Source organism: Pristiophorus japonicus, unplaced genomic scaffold (genome assembly GCF_044704955.1).
Source record: "Pristiophorus japonicus isolate sPriJap1 unplaced genomic scaffold, sPriJap1.hap1 HAP1_SCAFFOLD_42, whole genome shotgun sequence".
Lineage (NCBI taxonomy): Eukaryota > Metazoa > Chordata > Chondrichthyes > Pristiophoridae > Pristiophorus > Pristiophorus japonicus.
Window position 1 is genome coordinate 6,705,325 of NW_027254090.1, and position 15,386 is coordinate 6,720,710.

The window sequence follows — 15,386 nt, forward strand, 5'->3', positions numbered from 1 at the left end:
TCAATCTATCATCATAAGGTAACCTCCTCATTTCTCGAATCAGCCTAGTGAATAGTCTCTGTACCCCTTCCAAAACTAGTATATCCTTCCTTAAGTAAGGTGACAAAAACTGCACGCAGTACTCCAAGTGCGGCCTTACCAATACCTTATACAGTTGCAGCAACACCTCCCTGCTTTTGTACTCCATCCCTTTCACAATGAAGGCCAACATTCCATTTGCCTTCCTGATTACCTGCTGCACCTGCAAACTAACCTTTTGGGAATCATGCACAAGGACCCCCAGGTCCCTCTGCACCACAGCATGTTGTAATTTCTCCCCATTCAAATAATATTCCCTTTTACTGTTTTGTTCCCCAAGGTGGATGACCTCACACTTTCCGACATTGTATTCCATCTGCCAAACCTTAGCCCATTCGCTTAACCTATCCAAATCTCCTTGCAGCCTCTCTGAGTCCGCTACACAAACCGCTTTCCCACTAATCTTAATGTCATCTGCAAATTTTGTTGCACTACACTCTGTCCCCTCTTCTAGGTCATCTATGTATATTGTAAACAGTTGTGGTCCCAGCACTGATCCCTGTGGCACACCACTAACCACTGATTTCCAACCGGAAAAGGACCCATTTATCCTGACTCTCTGCTTTCTGTTCGCCAGCCAATTCTCTATCCATGCTAATACATTTCCTCTGACTCCGCGTACATTTATCTTCTGCAGTAACCTTTTGTGTGGCACGTTATCGAATGCCTTTTGGAAATCTAAATACACCACATCCATCGGTACACATCTATCCACTATGCTCGTTGTATCCTCAAAGAATTCCAGTAATTACATGGCCACTGTGGTCAGATGTTCGACCCCAGTCAATGAACGACACTCAATACAGTTGTACAATGACAGATAGTCCCAGTAATACAGATTCAGTCCGGTCAGATATTGCAGTCTGCCCAGTGCCTCTCAGTTCTCACAACTCTATTTTGACAGCGAATCCCAGTAAGAAACAAACTTTAGAGAGCTTTTAGTGCCGAGGGCAGGTGCAAGTATACAAAGTGTTCCAACAACAGCAATAACTGCATCATTTTTGTGTCTGCAGAGTACAGAGTTACGGTTTCTGTTAAAGGAACGGCATAAATGAGCAGTGGGAATTTGGCTAATGTGGACTTCCGATTTATTGAAATTATGTCACTGCCCCTATCATTTAATGTTCATCACTACATTGTCAGATACAGAACAAGGCCAAATATGGATCACACACAGAGTTACACAACGTCAATGACTATAATCACTGACCAGGAAGAGCAGTGACTGCAAGGATCACTTAGAATATTTTATCAATGTTGGAAAATGTCGCAGGCATTGTCATGTATTCAACCAGCATTGTAACCCATGTATAAACTGACCTAAGTTGTACACCGTGAGAACACTGACCACTAGGTGGGAGACACTCCTAACCTGGACCTTCAGGTAGAAAAGGGGAAGCTCCACCCACCTTCATCACTTGAGTGCTATGGAATAAAGGACAGGTCACAGACTGACCTTATCTCAAGCATAGACCTTGTGTGCATTTATACTGTGAAGTAAGGACGTATCAATGGCGACAAGAAACTGGGATTTAAACCACGCGAGCATGGCCACTAGCAGAACAGACGAGAGGTACTGTGTTAAGGAATGGTTGGGACAGAGATTTAACATTGTTAAAGCAGCACACAGTTCTCCAGGCAGACAAGGGCAGTCAGGCATGCCCCAACATGCAGTCGAACCCAGAGGGGGAGTTCGACAGAGACAATGGCAAGCTAAACAGCGATTCACACCATTGCAAGGGACAATGCGGTCAGTAATGGGGCCATCAACACCTGTTAATGGTGCACTCAAGGACAATAACAGGGGCAGTCAGGGACGATCGACTGGCAAGGGACCTTTTGTTTCAAACCGTAACTCATGCTGGAGGCGTGGAGGCATACATTCAGCCGGAGTTTGCAGAGATGAGCGAAATACCTGCAGAAATTGCAGAAATGGACACTGGGGGAAATCGCTGGAAGCTGAAGTTCAGCGAGTTCCTGTGGAGCACGTATATAGTTCATACACCAGGACACCACCAATATTGATGAAAGTGGTCCTCAATGGCATCCCAGTATCAATGGAGTTAGACACGAGTGCCAGCCAGTCCCTGATGGGTATCAAACAGTTCAAAAAGTAGTGGGCATCCAAGGCCAGGAGGCCAAAATTATCGCTGATTGACGCACAGCTACGGACTTACACCAAGTAGATCATTCCGGTGAAAGGCAGCGCCATGGTAGTCGTGACCCACAAAGATTCAGAGAACAGGTTGCCACTCTGGATTGTCCCATGGGATGGTCCCGCACTACTGGGGAGGAGTTGGCTTGCTGTCATGAACTGGAAATGGGGCGATGTCAATGCAATTTCCTCTGTGGAGCGAGTATCATGCTCACAGGTCCTGGACAAATTTGACTCATTATTTCAACCCGGCATTGGCACTTTCATGGGGGCCAAGGTAGTGATTCACATAAACCCGGACGCCAGACCAGTACACCACAAGGCCAGAGCGGTGCCGTACGTGATGCGGGAAAAGATAGAAGGCGAATTGGACCGCCTCCTGAGGGAAGGCATCATCTCGCCAGTCGAATTCAGTGACTGGGCGAGCCCGATTGTGCCGGTGCTCAAGGCGGATGGGTCGGTCAGGATATGTGGCGATTACAAGGCCACCATCAATCGGGTGTCACTCCAAGACCAGTACTCACTACCGAGAGCGGAGGACCTCTTTGCGACGGTATCCGGTGGCAAACGTTTTTCAAAATTGGACGTGACCTCAGCTTACATGACCCAGGAGCTGGCGAGTGAGTCGAAGAAGCTGACCACCATCACGACACACAAGGGGTTGTTTGAGTACAACAGATGTCCGTTCGGGATTCGCTCGGTCGCCGCGCTCTTCCAACGAAATATGGAAAACCTCCTCAAGTCGATTCCAGGGACGGTGGTTTTTCAGGACGACATCCTCACTAAATATATTCAAAAAGGAGTTAGATGAGGTCCTCACTACTAGGGGGATCAAGGGGTATGGCGAGAAATCAGGAATGGGATACTGAAGTTGAATGTTCAGCCATGAACTCATTGAATGGCGGTGCAGGCTAGAAGGGCCGAATGGCCTTCTGCTGCGCCTATTTTCTATGTTTCTATGGTTCTATTACGGGTTACGATACTGCAGAACACCTCCACAACCTGGAGGAGGTGCTACGCAGAATGGACCGGGTAGGTCTGCGCCTGAAAACTGCGGAGTGCGTCTTCATAGCTCCAGAGGTAGAATTCCTGGGGATGAGGGTAGCAGCAGACGGGATCAGCCCAACTGCATCCAAGACGGAAGCGATCCAGAGAGCACCCAGACCCCGTAACACGACGGAACTGCGTTCGTTCCTGGGGCTCCTGAATTATTTTGGCAACTTTCTTCCCAAATTGAGCACGCTGCTGGAGCCGCTGCACGTGCTCCTATGCAAAGGTCGTGAATGGGTCTGGGCGGACAGTCAGGAAAGGGCATTTAATAGAGCACGCAATTTGTTATGTTCCAACAATCTGTTAACGCTATATGACCCATGTAAGAAACTTGTGTTAACGTGCGATCTGTCGTCCTATGGTGTCGGGTGTGTTTTGCAGCATGTCAATGCCAAGGGTCAGTTACAGCCGGTAGCTTATGTCTCCAGAAGTCTGTCCCAGGAAGAAAGGGGCTACGGGATGGTAGAAAAGGAGGCGCTCGCATGTGTATATGTGGTAAAGAAAATGCACCAGTAGCTGTTTGGCAGGAAATTTGAGCTGGAGACAGATCACAAACCCCTAACGTCCCTTTTGGCCGACAACAAGGCCATAAATGCAAACGCATCGGCCCGCATACAGAGGTGGGCATTCACATTAGCTGCCTATGACTACACAATTCGGCACAGACCGGGCACTGAAAACTGCGCCGATGCACTGAGCAGGCTCCCACTAGCCACCACTGAGGGGGCTACCGAGCATGGTGCTGAGATGGTCATGGATGTTGAAGCTTTCGGAAGCAAAGGCTCACCAGTGACATCCCGTCAGATTAAAGTCTGGACAAATAGAGACCCGCTATTGTCTCTCGTCAAGAAATGTGTCCTGAATGGGGACTGGGCAGCCACGTACAAGGCATGCCCTGAGGAATTTAAACCATTTCACAGGGGCAGGGATGAACTCTCGATTCAAGCCGATTGCCTACTGTGGGGAAACCGCGTAGTCATGCCTCAGATGGGCAGAGAGGTGTTCATCAGAGAACTCCACAATGGGCACCCGGGCATTGTCACGATGAAGGCAATTGCCAGGTCACACGTTTGGTGGCCAGGGATAGACGCAGATCTGGAACTTTGTGTTCGCAGGTGCAACACATGTGCCCAGCTGGGAAATGCGCCCAGGGAAGCCCCCCTTAACCCTGGCCAAGCCTTGGTCACGCATCCATGTGGACTACCGCAGGTCCTTTCATGGGGAAATTGTTTTTGGTTGTAGTAGACGCCTACTCCAAATGGATCGAGTGTGACATTTTAAATTAAAGCACATCCTCTGCCACGGTAGAAAGTCTACGGGCAATGTTCGCCGCCCACAGTCTAGCGGACATCTTGGTCTGTGACAATGGCCCGTGCTTCACAAGCACTGAATTCCAGGACTTCATGGCAGGCAATGGAATTAACCATGTTAGAACGGCACCGTTCAAGCCGGCCTCAAACAGCCAGGCAGAACGAGCAGTGCAGATAATCAAACAGGGGATGCTCAGATTCCAAGGGGGTTCCCTACAAACCTGCTTATCACACCTCCTGTTGGCTTATAGATCCCGACCACACTCGCTCACAGGGGTTCCACCCGCAGAGCTACTAATGAAAAGAACGCTCAAAACCCGATTATCCCTTATACACCCACCATGAAAGAAATTGTCGAGAGCAGGCGCCAGTCACAATATTACGACCATGACAGGAATGCGACGGCATGATGTATTGATGTAAATGATCCTGTTTTTGTCCTCAACTACGCTGCAGGGCCCAAATGGCTCGCAGGCACTGTGGTTGCCAAAGAGGGAAATAGGTTTCTGGTAGTTAAACTTACCAATGGATAAATCTGCCACAAACATGTGGATCAAACAAAAAGGAGGTTCAGCAACCCCATAGAAGAAGCAGAGGAAGAGAACGATATAGAGTTCACTCCACCACAGGTGACCGAACACCGGAACCAAAGGGAGGAGAGCCCAGTCACTGTGAGCAGTCCGGAAAGGCCTGAGAACTGCAAACAGCAGACACTCAGGCCAGCGCCCAACAACTGGAGCCCCAACTCAGGCGCTCTACAAGGGAGCGTAAACCACCAGAGAGACTCAACCTGTGATCCCAATAAGACTTTGGGGTAGGAGGTGATGTCATGTATTCAACCAGCATTGTAACCCATGTATAAACTGACCTAAGTTGTACACCGTGAGAACACTGACCACTAGGTGGGAGATACTCCTAACCTGGACCTTCAGGTATAAAAGGGGAAGCTCCACCCACCTTCATCACTTGAGTGCGAAGGAATAAAGGACAGGTCACAGACTGACCTTCTCTCAAGCATGGGCCTCGTGTGTATTTATACTGTGTAGTAAGGACGTATCAGGCATTTTCTGTGTTAAGCGATGCTGCCTCTTCATGCTTTAGGCAATCTCTCTGAATTAAATTCTGAAATATTACCGGAGCCTTTCAATTATATCCTGTGGGCTCCCCACTGGGACAGTCAAGATGCAACAGAGTTGAAATTAGTTTCAGTTGTTTGAACAAACACATTACGGCCGCTGATTTGAGTCCCTCATGACATAGAATATGTTTAAATGCAAAATTCCGAAATTGAAGCTAAACGTCCCAAAACTGGAAAATGTTGATCAGACTTATTATATAATGTAATTGGAAACGATGCTCTCTCTCTCCAATGGCCGTGTTCCTTCAAACACAATCAGACGCATTGTATTGATTGTATATTGTTCTGATGAATGTTTTGCACTCTTCTGTGTTAATTCAGTGATTACTTTCCAAATGTTAGCTGATCTCTCGGGTCTGCTCTACTTCACTGCGGTATGCGGCTGCCTACTATAACTCTGGATATGTAATTCTCAATTAAAGTGCAGTGCTCATTTTACTGTCGAACACTCATTTGTTCTAACTTTGAGTCAGCAATGAGTAAGGATCCATTTTTCCACAGCACCTCAAACAAATACAGCATGTCAAATCAATTAATGAAACACCTCGAACTAATAAGGTAAGGTGCAATTTTCCCTCATAGTATAAATCTTAAATGTACGGTTTCATTCTGGGTAATCTGCGATATACGCCTTCAAAGGCAATGGGAAAACATCGCCAGGGTGCAAAATAATTTGTTCTGGGCTCTGCATGTTTGTAATGTAGACAAATTTGCTGCTGATACAAAGATATGGTGGGAAAGCAAGTTGTGAGGAGGACGCAAACAATCTGCAAAGCGATATAGATAGTGTCAGTGAGTGAGCAAAAAATTGGCAGCTGCATTATAATGTGGTAAATATGAGGTTATCCACTTTGGTCGGTAAAAAAAAAAAGGCTAATAATTACTTAAATGGGGAGAGATTACAAAATGCTGTCGAGCAGAGGGATCTGGGAGTTCTTTTACAGAAAAACATAAGAAATAGGAGCAGGAGTAGGCCATACGGCCCCTCGAGCCTGCTCCGTCATTCAATAAGATCATGGCTTATCCGATCATGGACTCAGCTCCACTTCACTGCCCGCTCCCCATAACCCCTTATCCCCTTATCATTTAAAAAGCTGTCAATTTCTCTCTTAAATTTATTCAATGTCCCAGCTTCCACAGCTCACTGAGGCAGGGCATTCCACAGTTTTACAACCCTCTGAGAGAAGAAATTTCTCCTCATCTCAGTTTTAAATGGGTGGCCCCTTATTCTAAGATCATGCCCTCTAGTTCTAGTCTCCCCATCAGTGGAAACATCCTCTCTGCATCCACCTTCTCAAGCCCCCTCATAATCTTACACGTTTCGATAAGATCACCTCTCATTCTTCTGAATTCCAATGAGTAGAGGCCCAACCTACTCAACCTTTCCTCATAAGTCAACCCCCTCATCTCCAGAATCAAACTAGTGAACCTTCTCTGAACTGCCTCCAAAGCAAGTATAGCCTTTCGTAAATATGGAAAACAAAACTGCATGCAGTATTCCAGGTGTGGCCTCACCAATACGTTATACAGCTGTCGCAGGACTTCCCTGCTTTTATACTCCATCCCCTTTGCAATAAAGGCCAAGATACCATTGGCCTTCCTGATCACAAAATGTTAGCATGCAGATACAGCAAGTAATTAGGAAGGCAAATGGAAAGTTGGCCTTTATTTCAAGGGGGATGGAATATAAAAGTACGGAAGTCCTGCTACAACTGTACAGAGCACGGGTGAAACCACACCTGGAGTACTGCGTACAGTTTTGCTCTCCTCATTTCAGGAGGGATAAACTTACATTGGGGGCATTTCACAGAAGGTTCACAAGGTTGCCTTATGAAGAATGGTTGAACAGGTTGGGATCTACCTATTGGAGATTAGCAGAGTGAGAGATGATATCTTTGAAAGGTGTAAGATTCTGAGGGGGCTAGACAGGGTAGATGCAGAGAGGATGTTTCCTCTCGTGGGGGAATGTAGAACTAGGGGACATAGTTTCAGAATAAGGGGTTGCCCATTTAAAATGGGGATGAGGAGGAATTTCTTCCCTCAGAGGGGCGTGAATCTTTGTATTTCTACCCCTGAGAGCTGTGAAGGCTCGGTCATTGAATATATTTAAGGTGGAGTTAGACAGATTTTTGAACGATATGGGAGTCAAGGGTTCGGCGGAGATGGTAGGGAAGTGGAGCTGAGGCCAAGATCAGATTAGCCATGATCTCACGGAATGGTGGAACAGGCTCGAGGGGCTAAATGGCCTCCTCCTGTTCCTATGACCCTCTGTGTAAGGTCTGGGAAACACACGGTGGTGATCTGTGGAAACTTCAACTAAATGGTGTTGTTTTAAAGGGGATGCAGAAACAGAGTGACCGAGAGATTTACACACAGCAATATTTGAAGGTGGGTAGACAAGTTGATAAGGTTACTAAAAAAGAATACAGGGCCCTTGGCTTTATAACGTGAAATAGATTACACCGGTGAGGAACTTACACCAAAGCTTTATAAATCCCTGCTTCGGCCTCAGTTGGATCCTGTTTATAGTTCTGGGCACCACAATTTAGGAAGGATATCGAGGATTTGGAGAGAACATAAGAAATATATAAGAAACATTTTCTGTTGTTATTGAAAACACAAACACAGGTATTCATTGAAATCCAATCTGTAGGTGGCCACACACAGATTGAAGAGAGCCAGGGAGACCGACAGGATCAGGAAACATCGGGAAATGGACAAGAGATATTGACAAGGACTAAAACCGCTTTGAGACCAGACAATTGCAGGAACCCATGTGGTTAATGAAAGGGCTTTGGGTGGTTGGTTTCCTGACACACTTGTAATGTGGGGAAAGATGTGCCCAAATCACCCCCACATGGACCTCAACTCTTTCAGAAGCAAGAGAGTGTGTAACCTGGGTCTATAACATAAAGTAATGGGGTCCTTAACGATTAAAGCCCATTATTAATTCTCTCATACACTTCAATTATGTTTATGAAATGAATTGATGGAAAATTCAAGAACTGAACTTTAATGAGTTAAGGAACTTTAATCATTGATGAAGTTTTATCCCCTATCTGATTTTACACACACTGTATTTTAGGAGAGTGAGTTAAAATGCCCATCGCTCATGATACAAGGAACCTGGGGCTACTTTTAAAAAATGTATTCCACAGAAAAATATTCTCCAAAACAATGTTTCTGTCCGTGCTCAAACCGAGGATATTTCACATGTGTGGCGAACGTGATAACCGTTACACGACGGAAACCTCTGCTCACACCTCGAAAAAAAGCATCCTGCAGCGCTGCCTCACTTCCCAGCAGCAGATCAAAGCCGCAAACAAACCAATCGATTATTCCCACTTCCCCACCTCCACAGATACTGCCCGACCTGCTGAGTGTTTCCAGCATTTTCTGGGGTTGATGTGCGTCGCTTTCAATCTTTGAAATTTCACCAAGCAAAGAAACGGTCAATCGAACTGACCCTGTAAGCACTTTGTTCCCGTTTATTCACAGGAATATCTGCAGTCGGGAGCAGAAAAGGAATTAAAACCGAATACCGTCTTCGGAACAATCAGAATACTTCGTCACAGACAAGGCACCGGAAGGCTGGAAGGTAGATCACACCGGTTGTGGGAGAGCTGGTTGGCGGTGACATGGAACTGTCTGCAGTGTGCGGGACCAGACTGCTTCCATACATCCACACTGAATGTCCACCCTTTATTTGGGAAAAGTACAACTGAGAGTGGACAAGTTCCATCCCGGTAGGAGCAATCTGAAGGTTTAACTGACTGACACCCTGGTTTTGAATGTCGTGCAGTGTGCACTTGCGTCAGTCTCTTTGACGCAATGTGTTAGCGCGTCGGGCTATTAACCGAAAAGATGGTGGTTCGAGCCCACCCAGAAGCGAAGTTTTTAACTGTGTTTTCCCTGAGGATTCGGTGCTGCACGGTTCCAGTTTGTCGTTGCGCGTTTTGACTGCACAAACATATTCCGCAAACATTACAAGCTGTGCTGTTATCCAGTGAGTTCCCACTCCAATATTTTTATGAGCATTCAGTTCAAGTGTACAGTTTGAGTGTATACAGAACTGTACAGTGATATCAGAAAATTTTACAAGGTTGTGGGAAATTGTGTTTTGTTAATATTGAACCACAAATATGAATCAATCCATTTTTTCCAATATTTAATTGAGCAAGTTTTCAAAATGTTTCCACCAAATTTTGAACCAGGAACTTTTCGCGTGTGAGGCAAATGTGACAACCACTACACTACGGAAACACTGCATTTGAAGTAATGTTAGGAACATAACCAGAGCTTTAACCTACACAGCTGGACTATACTTCAGGAGCTGGTTTTACGAGAATAGAATGACGGTGCTATATTTAGGAAGGCTGTGAGTGTGTTAGGAATTGATCCAGTGTTTCCCAGACTTTACACATAGGAACAGGAGCTGGCTATTTAGCAGCGAGTGGTTAGGATCTGGAATGTACTGAAATCAGACTCAATCTTATCTTTCAAACAGGAATGTTTGTGAAAGGAATTTTTTGCACAGAGGAATGCAGCATTTAATCTTCTGCCTTAACACTTCTTTCTGGGTGTCGGGGTCACATTTCCTTTCGATGTTATTCTTCCAGAATGTATATTTCATTTGCTGTTTCACAATAACCAGATCCTTGCTCTAAAGTCAGTCGCATTGTTTCCCCAGTCTCCTGTTGATGTTACCAGCAATGAACATTTTGAATCAGATCCCTAAAGCACAGTGTGTAAAATGGGACATGTTTTAACAATTAACGTGGGGCTCACACCCCTGAATCCAAGATTAAGATTCGCATGCTCGACCGATTGACCTCGCCGGGCTTCTGCCAAATGCACCTTTTTGTCGCTGATTGCAGCCAGGCGCCTGTTGGCTCCGCTCCTGATGTTTAAACTTGCTGTCGAGGAACTGACAGGATCCTCTTGAATGGTGGACCAGGCTAGAGGGGCCGAAAGGCCTACTCCGGCTCCGAGTCCTTACATGTTTATGATCTTATAACCTTTCACAGGAGAACAAACTCGCCCCTGAGCATGCATGAGGAGAAAGCTCCAGAAAATATTCCCACCCGGTGAGCTTTCGCTTGTAAGTGTAAAGTCCTGACCCTGCAGTACAGACTCAGACGAGGCACATGCTGAAGTCAAGGTCACTCTGGACCTGCACCTTTATTTCACAGCTCTCAAGTGCCACACTTGCCTGAGACCTGCCTTTAAATACCTGTGTGGAACAGGTATGCAGTGTCTCCTGCAAGTGCACCCCTGGTGGTAACGTATGCTTGTGGTTACAGGTCATATCTAGTTACAGTCATGTATAGCATGGTAAGATACAGTTATATACAGTAGTGTGAGATACATGACATTACCCTCCCACTAGGTCTTATTGTCTTTATAGATTCAGACTCTCAGGTGGTCTACGCTCTCGCGTGGAGCGTCTTAGTTGTGGTTCAGTTGTTTGACTTGGTGGCTGTTTTTCTTTCAGTGTGATTGCTGGTATCTCGCCTGGGCTGTCTGTTGAGACTGCCCTTTCCTCAGGTTGTTCCCTCTGTCTGTCCACCAGGTGTGGTGTGAGTTCCATACTGTAGTCTGCCTCTCGTCCTGCAGTATTGTTGGTGAATCTACTTTTTACTTGGTCTACATGCCTCCGACAGGTTTGGCGATTGTCCATTTGTACAACCAGTAGCCTGTTTCCTTCCTTGCCTGTTACTGTCCCTGTACGTCATTTGGGACCCCTGCCATAGTTTAGCACAAGCACTTTGTCCCCTATCTCATTCCACCTCCCCCTCAAATTTAGGTCATGGTACTCAGTTAGCTTCCGGCGCTTAGCCTCAAAAATTTCATGCATGTCTCGGAGGATTAACGAGAGCCTGGTCTTTAAGGTTCATTTCATCAATAGTTGCGCAGGGGGAACCCCAGTCAACGAATGTGGATGAGATCTGTATGCCAGCAGCAATCGCGACAGGCGGCTCTGCAGCGTCGGACCTTGGATTCTGAGCATGCCTTGTTTAATGATCTGCACTGCTTGCTCCGCCTGGCCATTGGAGGCCGGCTTTAACGGTGCCGTCTTAATGTGATTTATGCCGTGGTCAACTATAAATTCTTGAAATTCTGCGCTAGTGAAGCACGGACCATTATCACTGACCAATATGTTAGGAATTCCGTGCATTGCAAACATGGTTCTCAGGCTCTCCACAGTGGTGGAGATAGTGCTCGAGTTTAAAATGGTGAACTCGATCCATTTTGAAAATGCATTAACGGCTACGAGGAACATTTTGCCCATGAATGGGCCCGCATAGTCTACATGCACCCGCGACCACGGTTTTTGTGAGCCAGGGCCAGGGGCTTAGGGGGGCATCCCTGGGGGCATTACTGAGTTGGGCACAAATGGTGCACCGACGGATGCAGAGCTCCAAGTCTGCGTCAATGCTAGGCCACCAGACGTGGGATCTGGTTATGGCCTTCATTAGGACGATCCCCGGGTGCTCGCGGTGGAGCTCCCGGACAAACGCCTCTCAGCCTCGTAAGGGCATAACGACTCGGCTGCCCCACATCAGGCAGTCTGCCTGTAGTGATAGTTCATGCCTGCGCCTATGGAAAGGTTTGATCTCCTCGGGGCAGGCTTCGCGGTTCTCTGCCCTGTCACCAGTTAAAACGCATCTTTCGACCAGGCTCTGATTTGGTGCGACATCATGGGCGAACCTGTGGATTCAAAGGCACTGATTGCCATGACCATCTCACAGTCCTGTTCGTCCGAACCTTCTGTGGTCGCCAGGGGTAGCCTGCTAAGCGCATCGGCACAGTTGTCTGTGCCTGGTCTGTGCCTTATTGTGTAGTCGTAAGACACTAGCATGAGTGCCCACCGCTGAATGCGTGCCGAGGCTTTGGCGTTTGTTGCCTTGCATCAGATAACAGGGACGTGAAGGGTTTGTGGTTGGTTTCTAAACCGAACTTGGCCACGAAAAGGTATTGGTGCATCTTTTTGACATCGTACACGCACGCGAGCTCCTCCTTCTCAACCATACCGTACCCGCACGCCGCCCGCGAAAGTGACCTGGAGGCATAAGCAATGGGTTGTAATTTACCCGCATCATTGACATGCTGTAAAACGCACCCGACCCCGTACGCTGACGCATCACATGTAAGAACTAACTTTTTACCTGGGTCAAAAAGGCTAAAACACTGTTGGAACATAGAAGATTGAGTTCTTTATTGAAGGCGCGTTCTTGGCCGTCCCCCCAAAACCAATCGCACCCCTTTCTGAGTAGCATGTGGAGAGGCTCCAGCAGCGTGCTCAAGTTCTGCATAAAGTTCCCAAAGTAATTGAATAACCCGAGAAAGGCAGGCAGTTCCGAGATATTCCAGGGCCTGGGTGCCAGACGAATTGCTTCGGTTTTTGATTCTGTTGGGCAGATTCCATCAGCGGCAATCCTTCTGCCCAAAAATTCAACCTCAGGCGCGAGAAACAGACACTTGGATTTCTTAACTCTTAGGCCTACTCGATCCAATCGACTTAGTACTTCCTGCAAATTGCGGAGATGGGAGTCGGTGTCCCTGCCCGTGATGAGTATGTCATCTTGAAACACAACCGTCCCCAGGATGGACTTGAGCAGACTCTCCATGATGCGCTGGAATATAGCAGCTGCCGCCCTGATGCCGAATGGGCATCGATTGTACATAAAAAGGCCTCGATGTGTGTTGATGGTGGTGAGTAGCTGAGACTCTTCGGTCAGTTCTTGCGTCATATACGCAGATGTAAGATCTAGTTTCGAGAAAAGTTTTCCTCCAGCCAACGTGGCAAATAGGTCGTCTGCTCTGGGAAGCGGATATTGGTCCTCTAGGGAGACTCTGTCTATGGTAGACTTGTAATCCCCACAGATTTGTACGGATCCATCAGGCTTTATGACGGGGATGATGGGACTTGACCAGACGCTAAATTCCACGGATGAGATAATGCCTTCCCGCAGGTCCAGTTCGTGTTCAATCTTTTCCTTCATCACATAAGGCACAGCTCTAGCCTTGTGATGGACCGGTCTGGCATCCTGTCTGATGTAGATTTTAACTTTAGCCCCTTTGAAGGTACCCACACCTGGCTGAAAGAGATGTTCAAAACGACTTAGAACTGCAGAGTAGTGTGAGATACATGACAGTAAGGTGAACGTGTGAACGGCCACACTGCGGAAACATCTCCACCTTCAGCACCAGGTCAGACGGAGATGCTGAGCGAGCAGGTGAACTGCAGGATCCCACTTTTTAGGAGCTGATCGTTGTGCCAAGCAAATGAGTTTTGCTTAATGACTAAAAATAAAAGGTGCTAGAAGTGGCATTCAAACCCACACTTTCAGAGCAGACTGAACACAATAGCTTAGACCGCTCGGCTGTCCTGACTATCCAGTGTGGTGTATGGCCACCTGCAGGTTGATTTTGAACTTTTGTGTCTTGTCACAAGAAATAAATGAGGGCAATAGGTGTTTCTCTGCCTGACACCGGGGAAACAGTGAGGCAGACCTTGGAGCAAGGGTCTGGTTATTGCCAAACAGCAAAGAAAATATTAATTCCGGGATTACCCAAACGAGCAGTGACCTCAACGTGATTTGAACACACAACCTTCTGATCTGGACTCAGACACGCTACCGTTGCGCCACAAGGTCTACGCAGGGAGTTTGAGATGTTCGTCTATATGAAGATTCCGCAATACAAGGGGCTTTAAAATCCCTGCCCATTCCCACCAGGTATCAGAAGAAGCGCTCACCTGCCAGTCACCGTTTATTTTTTGTCTAACTTTTGTGTTGTTTTCACGGGAAAGCATCATTAATTAACCCGTCATCTTCTTTTGTACAATGAAAGAAATGCTGACTGAGGGACAGTTGATACTTCAATCATTTGTTCTGTGCTTTGCATGTTAAGTGTTCAACCATATCCCATTTTGCACACTGTGTTTTAGGAGTCTGGTTCAAAATCCTCATCGCTGGCGACACCAGGAATCTGGTGCAACTTTTGTCAAATTTAACAGCACCGGTTATTCCGACACGCCAAAGTTCCCTGGTGGATCCATTTTCTCTCGCTAAAAGTTATCTATTTATTGGTGAAATAAAGAGCAATTAAGGAATAAGGGAGCCCTTTTGCGAGGAGAATAAATAGCAAATAAAAACAGCAAATGCTGGAAATCTCAGCAGATCAGTTAGCATTTGCCAGGAGACAAGACTCGCCTCCGATTGTTCCCCGATTGGAAATTTCAACACAATGTTCTCGCCCGGTGTCAAACCGGTGACCTTGCATGTGTAAAGCAAACGTGATAACCGCGACACGAGGGAAACCTCTGGCACAGTGAACTCAACAGAAGGGAGCTGACCAGTGAGCTCCCTCTGTGCTGATCACCACTGATTTTTAATGTGGAAGCAAGTCATCCTCGACTCCGGGATTACCTAAGAAGAGAGGAGGATCAGGAATGTGTTGGCTCACCTGAAACAACTTCTGTCCCACACTGAAAGTTCTAATCCTTCTCCTCTGCTGCCCTTTACAGAAATATCACGTGTTCACTTCCACATCCTCACAGTGGGGCCACAGAGGCTCCTACCATCTCCCAGCGATCAGCGAGCTCGCCCAGTTTGTAAAATTAAACCCGGGACATGTGTCCGGCAAAGGG

General features: G+C 46.9%; 1 non-coding gene across 1 annotated transcript; it reads right to left on the reverse strand.

Moving 5' to 3' along the window:
* Window positions 1–14,319: 14,319 nt before the first annotated feature.
* Window positions 14,320–14,391, reverse strand: trnaw-cca (transfer RNA tryptophan (anticodon CCA)). Its single transcript has one exon. It is a non-coding gene; the product is annotated as a tRNA-Trp (tRNA).
* Window positions 14,392–15,386: the final 995 nt, after the last annotated feature.